Source organism: Megascapheus bottae, chromosome 4, assembly GCF_031878675.1.
Source record: "Megascapheus bottae isolate mThoBot1 chromosome 4, mThoBot2.hap1, whole genome shotgun sequence".
Classification (NCBI taxonomy): Eukaryota; Metazoa; Chordata; class Mammalia; order Rodentia; family Geomyidae; genus Megascapheus; species Megascapheus bottae.
The window spans coordinates 39,703,677-39,715,524 of record NC_143512.1 but is presented as its reverse complement, the minus strand read 5'-3'; positions in this window follow the sequence as shown (position 1 = coordinate 39,715,524).

Sequence of the window (11,848 nt, the reverse complement as noted above, 5' to 3'; positions counted from 1 at the left end):
TCATAATGCAGCCAGGGGCACTGGGATCAGAAGCAAAGGAAACAGATACAAACACAGTGTGTGTGTGTGTGTGTGTGTGTGTGTGTGTGTGTGTGTGTGTGTGTGTTACTGAGATTTGAACTCAGCACTTTGAGCTTGCTAGGTTGACACTGAGCCTTTCAGTTATTGACTCATGCCTCCAACCACAAAAAAACTCTGAAGAAGGAGGCAAAGGTGATTACACTGGTGGAAGCCAGCAGTCCTAGAGAGATCGATCTATGGAACAAAGCCCTCAAAGTAAGACCAGATACTGTGAAAATATTACAGGAAGGAGCAGGGGAAACTCTAAGCATTCTAGACCCAGAGGAAACTTCCTAAACAAAGATACAGAATTACAACAGATCAAAGAAGCACTGTGTAAATGGGGTTGTATCAAACTGAAGAGCTTCTGTTTAGCACAGGACATAGCTAGCAAGAAAAATAGAAAACCCACATAATAAGAGAAAATCTTCACTAACTGAACATTAGAGCAGGATCTCACGTCTAAAATACACTTAGAGCTCAAAAAATTAAACCTCCAAAAAATAAACTATCAAAAACTCAACAATCGGGAGGGAATGTGGGAGAAAGTGTGTATCAATGTTTAAGAAGTAATGTACCCACTACTGACAAATGTAACTGTTACACCTCTATATGTTACCCTGACAATAAAATACAATTAAAAAAACTCAACAACCCACACAATAAATGGGCTAATTTATTAGAGGGAGACTTCTCATAGGAAGAAAAACAAGGATGGCCAATAGACACATGCAGAAGGGTTCAACATCTCTGGCCATAAAACAAATGTAAATCAAAACAATATTGAGATTCTACCTCACTCTGGTCATTGTCAGGAAAACTAACAATAACAAATGTTGTCAGGAATGTAGCCAAAAGGGAACACTACTACACTGTTAGTGGGAATGTAGCTTGTTCAACAACTCTGGAAAGCAGTATGGAGGTTCCTTAAATGACTAAACATAGAGCTTGTCTATGACCCAGCAATTACACTCCTGAACATTCATCCAACAGGTAACAGCACGCTAAAGCCACCAGTACAATCATGTTTATCACAGCATTATTTACCATAGCCAAGATATGGAATTAACCTAGATGTCCTTCAGTGGATGATGGATCAAGAAAATGTGATATATATATATATATATATATATATATATATATATATTCTACTAGTTCATCAGAAATAATGATAGTGTCCCATTGGTAAGGAAATGGAAAGACTTGGAAAATATCATATTGAGTGAGGTAAGCCAGAGCCAAAGGAACACAGGATGCATCATTTTCCTCTTTTGTGGTAACTAGACTGTGCCTATAAATCTACAAGTAAACACACTAAAAATATAAATAACACTAGAACATGATAAATTATCTAGGACCCTAGTCATTAATATACAGAGGCCAAAGGAGGCTACACATAGGAATGGTGAACAAAAGTGCAATAGCTATGTGCAGCTGATCATATAAAATAATATTCTATGAAGTGAACTACAAGAAGAATTTTTTCAGTTGCCATTGTTGCTGTTTTGTTTTCTTTTCCTTTTGTCTTGTTTGTTCATTTGTTTGTATTTGGGAAGGTAAGGGAGGGCACATAAAAGGTGGAATAAGGATGAATAAATACAACAGTGATACCCACTAGACACTGTGGAAAATGAAATGGATATCTTATGCATGAGGACAGGAGGGAAAAGTGGGAGAGAGCGATGGAAAGGGAGACATGGCTCCAAAAGAATTGCTATGATTGTGCCTGATTCCTAAAACTCTAACCCCTTTGTATATCAACTACACAAAAAGTTTGAGAGAGAGAGTGAGAGAGAGAGAGGTTGATCCATGGGGTCTGTGAGTTCAAGACCAGCCTGGGTAACATGGGGACCATTCTAAAAAAAAAAAGAAAAGGAATAAAGGCAAGAAGGAAGGATGAGAAGAGAAGGAATAAGTAAAATGAAATAAATGAAAAAGAATGGATGAACCCAGAGTTTGGCCTCATGGTAGAGTGCTTGCCTAGAATGCATGAAGACCTGGCTTCAATTCCTCGGTACCACATATATAGAAAAGCCAGAAGTGGTGCTGTGGCTCAAGTGGTAGAGCACTTATGAAGGAAAGAAAGAAAGGAAGGAAGGAAGGAAGGAAGGAAGGAAGGAAGAAAGAAAGAAAGAAAGAAAGAAAGAAAGAAAGAAAGAAAATGGAAAGGAGAAACTGAGCACGGTGGCTCACACCTGTAATCCTAGCTACTCAGGAGGCTGAGATCTTAGGATCAAGGTTCAAAGCCAGCCCTGGCACAAAAGGACCTGAGACTCCAATTTATCTCTAGAAAACGGGAAGTGGGGCTTGGCTCAAGGGTAGGGTGATAGCCTTGAGCTGAAGAGCTCAGGGACAGCACCCAGGCTGAGTTTAAGGCCCATGACATACACACACAGAAAGAAGGAAAGAAAGAAAGAAAGAAAGAAGGAAAGAAAGAAAGAAGGAAGGAAAGAAAGAAGGAAGGAAGGAAAGAAAGAAAGAAAGAAAGAAAGAAAGAAAGAAAGAAAGAAAGAAAGAAAGGGAAAGAAAGAAAGAAAGGGAAAGAAAGAAAGAAAAGGAAAGAAAGAAAAGAAAGAAGAATGGAAAGGAGAACATGATATAGAAGAAAAGGAGACATGACTTCAAGTAGCCTCATTGCTTTGTGCATCCTTCTACCACAGAAAGACACTTCCTTTTTCCCTTTCCACATGAGGCGTTTTGTCTCCTATTCAAGACTTTACCTTGGTTAGCACGACCGATATCGACTTGCTGCTATATAGGTCTATAAAGTTTTGTTCGACTAACCTAGAAGAGATTTTAAATGTAATATTTTTACCTTGTTTTACATGAGAGCCTTGTAAAGGATAGTATTTTTTGTTTTGTTTTAACAGGATCTTGCTGAATAGCCTAGGTAGCCTTCAACTCCTACCTCAGCTGCCCAGTCCTGGAATTACAGGCTGCAGCACCACATCTAGTTCATTTTTATTTTTTTGCCAGTCCTGGGAACTGAACTCAGGGTCTAGGTACTGTCCTTGGGCTTTCCTCAAGACTAGCGCTCTACCACTTGAACTTCAGCACCACTTCCAGCTTTTCTATTACATGTGGTACTAAGGAATTGAACCTGGGTCTTCGTGAATGCTAGGCAAGCACTCTACCATGAGATCAAACTCCCAGCCTGGTTCATATTATTCTAATGTTGCTCAAAATAGGACATGTAAAAATAATTTTCAAATGTAGTTATTTACAATTATACAATCTCTAAAATGTGGTAAAATATAGTTTGCTTAAGATAAATATTGATACTCTTAGAGGAGGACCACAAAGGCACAAGGTCTATGTGCCTCTGATCATATAAAATAATAGTTACTGAAACAAACTCCAGGAAAACAAAACAAAAGAAATATTGAAAATTGGCTATTTCATACTCTGTCCCTTCTTGGACAAACATTTCGTTGACTACCTTGGGACTCATGTTTGCCTCTGTAAATGGAATCACAGGTTGATTTAAATAATGTGGTTAAAGAGAACTTTGGTCTTGAAAATCCACAATATGAGCTCATGCTTGCAGTATCTAGTCCAACAAGTTTATGTTGAATATTTTTAGCCTAAGCCAAGTTCTAGTAGTATGCAAATAACACATAATCTTTCTGGCCACACTACTTACATTAAAAAAGAAACCAAACAAACAGTGACTGTCTCCTATTGCGATGGGTGTCTTGAGGTTCTACTTGAAGATTCCTGAGTGACTGTGGGCAATGCCCTCATCTATTGAAGCATTATGGACAACACAGCATATGGATAATAACACTTGTAATTACTGGCAGCTTGCCACCCTCTTGGAAACTCCCAAGAGCAAAATGTTCCAAATGTCTATGCACAACTGTGCATTTGTTGATCAGATGACCAACACAAATATTAATGTACTCAAAATAAAACATCAGTTTTTATTTTTTTAATTTGATTTATCATAGCTGTAAGTGAAACAGAATGTGTATATAGATATAGAACCTATTTGCATATAAAGGGCCACCATCAGTGCAAGTCAACATAGAAAAATGCATTGAAAATGACTGAATCTTTCTTTTCAAACAAAATGATACTATTTTCCTTGGAAGGTAAATGTGTATTGCAATGATGGTGATTTATAAATCATATTTCAAATTGCTTAGATTTTGGTGATCTAATGTCTAAAGTTCTATATTGACTGTTCCTCCTGTTCCTCACTGCATTATAAATTAAATCTCTTGATTTTCTTTTGAAAGCCTTTGTCTGGACTTCCTTCTGGGCATCCTATTTTTATATAGCATATTTTTTGACAATCTGAAATCTAAAACTCTGTGCCTATTTTTATCATTTCCATAGTAACTATGAGTTCAACACACTGTAAAACACTGAAGACAGAAACATATAGCTGGCTCTGGGAGTCAGCTGTACGTTTAATACTGATTCCATCGCTGCATCTTTGTAATGGAATTAACTGCTAGGGGGGAAAAAGTGACATAATATCCTGATGAATTGCTCAAGATTCAATGGTAAAGACAAAGAATGGCCTAGACTGAAATCCAAATGGGAAGACAAAACAAGACCAAGTAGAGCCTCAGCAAAACAATAACTTGAGCAAAACAACTACATCCTCCAAGGGAGCAATTCCCCTTCCCAGGAGGAAATTCCCTGGAACTCTCCCTAGTCACTTGCAAAGTATGTTGTTATAGTAAGTATGTTGTCATATCCACCATCATAATCTTATAATCCTTCCATGACAACTCTCTATGTCCCATCCAATGGTTTCACAGAATTGTCCATTTTCTAGATAAAGACAACAGACTCCAACATGATATTTAGCCAAGGTGACAGTAACCCTGCCTGCAAGTACTGACCGCATGTTTATTTATCAGTTTCTCAGAACTTGTCATTACAGTGTTCAAGTGTTCAACACATGAAACACAAGACAAGAGATTGCCACACACGTACATGAATTACGAAGTCATAGTCTCATTGGCCAATGAGTCAGATAATTGAAATGAAAATAACATCAACAAAGCTTGTAAACTGAGCTAAATATTCAAGAAAACAGTCGAAGCTTTGCCATGAGGAGGATAAAACTTCTGGCCTAGAATCACAGAACCCTCCAGTTGGAAAGTACCTTCCAGGTTACCTAGTTCAGCCATTCACTTGGTAAAGAATTTTTTTCCTAGTGTTCTTAACAAGTGGCTACACGGCCTTTCTTGATTCCTGTCTGGTGTGCTACTGAGTCCAAATGAGATTTTCTGAAACTTTCAATTATTCTCTTGTTCTTAGAGCTTTAAGATAAATTCTGCCCTCTTTGTACTAGTACAGTTGGGAGCTTTAAGATAAATTCTGCCCTCTTTGAACTAGTACAGTTGGTTTTGCAAAACACATTATAAAAATAATAGCAAGTATTATTGAGTCCTTGCTAAGTGCCAGGCTTTTGACTGGGTGTTTTAATATGAACTATTTTATTTATGTAGTGATTATGAACATAAACTCTGGTGCCCCACAGTCTGAGTTAGAATTCCAGCTCTGCCTAAACTTTTGACAAGCCATTTAATCTCTGTGTGCTACAGTTCTTCAGCTATCTAAAGAGGGATGGAAATAACTCCCTCCGGGGTTTAAGAATACTAACTGCCATACATAAAATGTTTAAAACTACCTAAGGTGAGGGGTTGGGAGTTTGGCCTAGTGGTAGAGTGTTTGCCTAGCATGCATAAAGACCTGAGTTTGATTTCTTGGTACCACATACATAGAAAAAGCTGGAAGTGGTGCTGTGGCTCAAGTGGTAAAAGCACTAGGCCTTGAGAAAGCTCAAGGACAGTGCTCAGGCCCTGAGTTCAAGCACCAGGACTGGTAAAAAAAAAAAAAAGAAAAGAAAAAGGAAAAGGAAAAGATAAGAAAACTACAAATGTGGACAGTGATGACTCATCACGTCTGTAATCCTTGCTACTCCGGAGGCTGAGATCTGAGGGTTGTGCTTCAAATCCAGCATAGGTGAGAAAGTTCATGACATTCTTATCTCTAATTAGCCAGCAAAAACTAAAAGTAGAGCTGTGACTCAAGTAGTAGAGCACAAACCTTAAGCCAAAAAGCTGAGTTTAAGCTAGGGCCCTGAGTTCAAGCCCTAGAACTGACAACCATCCCCCCCACACACAAAAAAACATATTTAAAGCCAAACATGGTGTTCATACATGTAGTCTCAATTAGGAGATAGGAGGATTGCAATGTTAGGAGATAGGGAGATTGAAAAATTAGCATTAGGATTGCAATGCTGGCCTGGGCTATCTACTGAAACCTTGTCAGAAATGAACAGAAAGCAAAGAAAAAAAACATATTATGAATATGAAGAAAGCTGCAGAAATATACTAGTCAGTGTTATTACTGTATCTTTCCTCTTGCAGTACTGAGGTTTAAATGTACAGTTTTGTATATGATACACAAGTGTTTCATCTCTGAAATACATCCCCAGTCCTACAATTTCTATTATGTTCCCATTTCATGGATAAGGAGTCTGAAGTTTAATAAGATGGCTGGACAACGTAAGTGGGCTTTTAAACTATCATTGTAAAATCACACCAGAAATCAATTTATTACTTGAATTGTTTGTGATTTCTTGCATATTTACTATTGATTTACTATTGAATATTACTTTGGCATACTGATCTATTTTTAAACAGATTTCATATCAGGAATTCTTTTCAGTGTTTGATGTGTTCTAAGAATTTACAACCCAAAGCACAACTTACCCCCAAAATATTTCTATTATTCTCACATGAAAATCATCTAATGTGGGCCAGGAGCGTGGCCTGGTGGTACAGTACTTGCCTAGCATGCACAGAGCCTTGGGTTAAATTCCTTGGTACCATACACACAGAAAAAGCCAGCAGTGGTTATGTGGCTCAAGTGGCAGAGTGCTATCCCTGAGCAAAAGGTGTCCAAGAACAGTGCCCAGGCCCTGAGTTCAAGCCTCAGGGCTGGCAAAAAAAAAAAAATCATCTAGCGTTAAACCCAAAATAATATAAGGATAATAATATTACAAATGAACTAAGAATCATATATTTGAGCTGAATATTGTGATATACACTTGTAATTTCAGCACTTGGGATACCAAAACAGAAAACTTATGAGTTCAAGGCCAGCCTGGACTACATATTAGCTTCAAGTCCAGCTTGAGGTAGATAGTGAACTCTGTTTAAAAAACTCTGTTAAAACACAAAAACATGGGCAACAGGGTGGATGGCCTAGTGGTAGAGTGCTTGCCTAGCATGTATGAAGGCCTGGGTTAGATCCTTGCTACACATACCTGTTGAGGACCGACTGTGGGGTCAGTGACCGACTGTGGGGTCAGTGACCTTGGACCCACACAATTGTGTACACAAGGAAGTAGTTCTTATCATGATAACTTTAAATGTCAATCAGTTCTTATCATGATGACTTTAAGCAATGTCAATCACTTCTTATCAAGATGACTTTGGGCAATGTTAATCGCTTCTCATTTATCCTATTTGTGACTTGATTACTATTTTGTATGAATGTAGCCCCTGGCAGTTCCCTAGTTTTAAGAAGAGTATTTAAGGTCGGAACTTGAAATAAACCAGGCTACAGTCTTAGGCTGCAGTCTTAGGCTGCAGTCTTAGGCTATAGGCTGCAGTCTTAGGCTATAGTCTTAGGCGGCAGTCTGGAGCTCACAGACTTCTTGGGCTGCTGACTTGGGCTGTAGTCCTCCCGAACCCCATCTGTTTGTCTCTCTTCTATTTTTTCCTAGTCCCTGCCCTCTATTTCAGGAATCCCAATCTGCAAACCCTGGTTTCCTGCCGGCTGGCTCCGGCACATACCCAGAAAGGAAAGAAGCAGTGCTGTGGCTCCAGTGATAGTGCCCAAGCCCTTAGTTCAAGCGCCCAGGACTGGGAAAACAAACAAACAAAAAAATCCAACAAGGTCATGGGGATATAGTTCAGTGATAGAGCTTATCTATTATAAGAAGGGCTCTAGTTTTGCTTCTTAGAACGACAAAAACAAAAACAAAACAAAAAAACAACTGCTGAGCGTGGTGGCTCATGCCTGTTATCCTAGCTACTTAGCAGGCTGAGATCTGAGGATCGCTGTTCACAGCCAGCCCGGGCACTAAAGACTGTGAAAGTCTTATCTCCAATTAACCACTAGAAAAGTGGAAGTGGAGCTGTGGCTCAAGGGGTATGGTAGCCTTGAGCTGAAGAGCTCAGGGACAATGCACAGGCCCAGGGTTCAAGCTTCATGATCGACAATTAAAAAAAATATATATGCAACTGTTCAATAAAATGATTCTAGTCCTAGAAAGTTATTCTAGGGCAATAATTAAACCGAACAAATAAGGTACACAATTCTAGATCTTCATTATAATACTAATCCATTCCCCAAAAAACATAGTAGATGAAAATTATTAGAGTTATAATTAGGCAAATTTGATAAAGATGAGGAAAAAGTATGAAAACTATGATATATGAAAATATAAGCAGCCCCAAACTAAATTATAATGGGACTGTTCCTAATGTGTGTGCTTGACTGAGGGATAAAGGGAGATATCTCACGCTAGAACACATGCTTCATGTGCCCAAAGACCTGGGTTCACATACACACGCATACACACACACACACTAAAACTGTAAACACAATCTGATTTGTTGAACTGAAATGTTGTTATACTTAAAATAAAATTTAAAATATGAATCAGCTAGCATCAGATCCTAAGAAGTAAGGGTTCTAACAGGGAGGCATTAGGAGAAGTTGGCGGTTTCTGATTGGCAAAGTGTCTATTTAGTAGTTAGCTGATGGTTCATGAATAGTTTCACTTAAATTGTGTTCTCATCAGTTATGACCATTCATTCACAGAGTTGAGGTTAGATGTGACTCTATAGGAATTCTAGGCATCAGAACCATCCCAATATAATAACTCTCAATTAATTTTTAATATCTTGGCAATAAAAATGGGAACATACCTTCAGAATAGAAATCATCTTGCCAAAATATTTCCAGAAATAATTTTCAAATATGCCTAGGGTGGGGGCCAGGAGTTTGGCCTAGTGGTAGAGTGATTGCCTAGTGTGCATAAAGACCCGGGTTTGATTCCTTGGTACCACATATATAGAAAGAAGCCAGAAGTGGTGCTTTGGCTCAAGTGGTAGAGTTCTAGCCTTGAGAAAGCCAAAGGACAGTGCTCAGGCCCTGAACTCAAGGCCCAGGACTGGCAAAAAAATATATAGATGCCTAGGGTGGAATGTAGTAATGAAGATGAATGACTAATACATAAATCAATACGATTAAGGCAAGGTAAAAAGCTGGATGCTGTGGCTCATGCCTTTAATCCTAGCTACTCAGGAGGCTAAGATCTGAGGATAGGGGTTTAAAGCCAGCCCAGGCACTAAAAAGTCTATGAGAATCTTATCTCCAAATAGCCAACAGAAAACTAAAGTGGCATATGTCTCAAGGGGTAGGGCGGTGGCCTTGAGCTGAAGAGCTCAGAGATAGTGCCCACGCCCAGAGTTCAAGCCCCATCACCAACCAAAAAAAAAAAAGCAAGTTAAAGCAAAATACATATAACAGTATTCCACTGATATAAAACTTTAAATCATAGCACATAGCATATGCTGTTTGGTGTTATAAACATGTGTACACAGACAGGTCAAGGCTAGAGATGTAGTTCAAGAATGGAGTGATTTCCTAGCATGCATGAGACTCTGGATTTGATCCCAAGGACTGAAAAAAATAAAATAAGAGAAAAAATGAATAGAAGTATTTGTATGGGAATTATAAACACTGTATTAATTACACCAGATTTTTCTGAGGCTAGGAAAATCAAGAAGAAATTTATTTCTTAATCTGGCTAGAGAATAGGATATTTTGCTCTTCATTTTGATGTGTATGTGTTCAGCTGGAACCAGGGTCTAGTATATGCTAGACAAGTGAGCTACATATTATCCCCATAGCAGCTCTTTTCAATTATATTCTACCGGTCAGTCTCAACACATGTGAGGAACTTACAAAAACCAGTGAGCATTTGGCCACAGGAAGGATCTTCAGTTTTATGACACCTGGTAATCTTACCTTGGATACAATCCCACATACCCACAGTGTCTATGAGGAGAAAAGAAAAATATATATCTATATTTTGATGAACCATTTGCATTTTTGAATTTGTATTTTCTTTAACTTGCTTTTCTGCTTCTGTATACTTGCTTGCTATAACCTTGAGGAAGGTAACAGCAGTTCTCGTGACTAATCTACAACCACCCACTCGCCCTTGGGCCCTAGACACTCCGGGATCTGGAGCATGAGTTACCCTACCCTCTGGTAGGGAGTATACACATTCCAGACCCTAGGCCTGGGGCTTCAAGGGCCATCTGGAACCTACAAGGTCAGACTAGGGCAATCACAAGCCCATTACCATGGAGATAAAACTATCCTTCTAGAATCACCATAGGGGCTCTGTCCAATCAGTTCAAAGCACGACAGCCCGCTAGCTCACCAATGATTAGCCTCGGCCCCTTTCCCGATTTGTGTTGCGCCAATCATTGCTAGAAGTTTGGTATGAATTTTCCCGCGTGGTGTATCGATTCGTTACTAATGCTTACTGGGGCCTTCCCCCTACCAAAGAATGTACAAAAGGTGCTGTAATTTTGGGCTCGGGGCCTCTGGTCTGCACTCGATTATCAGTGCGCAGAGACCCCTGCTCCATCTCATCAATAAACGACTTATTGCAGTTTGCATTGATCTCTGGCCTCTGGCGATCCTTCCGGGGGGCTTCAAGTTTCTGGGCATTATATCTACACAGCTCATCCTTTCCTATACTGCCCATCTCACCCCATTGATGTGCACACTTTGTTTAATAAGTCATTATTTTGTGCCAGTCCTGGAGTTTGAACTCAGGACCTGGGCATTATCCCTAAGGATTTTCAATCAAGGTTGGTATTCTATCACTTGAGCCAAGTAGATCTGTGGCTCAAGTGGTAGTGAGCCAAAAAGTCAAAGGGCCAGCCAGGCATGGTGGCTCATGCCTGTAATCCTACCTACTCTGGAGGCTGAGATCTGAGGATCAAAGTTCAAAGCCAGCCTGGGCACAAAAGGATCTGAGACTCTTATCTCCAATTAACCTTTAGAAAATGGGGCTTGGCTCAAGAGCAGAGTGGTAGCCTTGAGCTGAATTGCTCAGGGACAGCACCCAGGCAGAGTTCAAGCCCCATGACCTACAAAAAGGAAAAGGAAAAAGAAAAGATAAAGGGCCAAGCTCTGCAGGTTCCTGACTATAATCCTATTCAGGAGGCTGAGATCTGAGAACAAAGGTTCAAAGCCAGCCTAGGCAGAAAAGCAGACCCTTATCTCCAATTAACCACTGAAAAGCCAGAAGTCGAGCTATGGCTCAAGTTGTAGACTACTAGCCTTGAGGCTGGGAATGTGGCTTAGTAGAAGAGTGCTTGCCTTGCCGAGCATGCTTGAAGCTCTGGGTTTGATGCCTCAGTACCACATAAACAGAAAAGGCTAGAAGTGGCGCTGAGAAGTGTGGGAGAGTGCTAGCTGTCCTTGAGCAAAAGAAGCTCAGGGGCAGTGCCTCAGCCCTGAATTCAAGCCCTAGAACTAGCAAAAACAAAACAAAACGAACAAACAAAAATAAACAAAAAAAAAAAAACATCAAAAAATCCTCAGGGACAGTCTCTAGGTTCAAGCTTTAAGATTAGTGCATGTGTGCACACACACACACAGACACTCATACACACATACACACGTGGGCAGGCACATGCAGGCATACATACATAAAGCTCTCAAA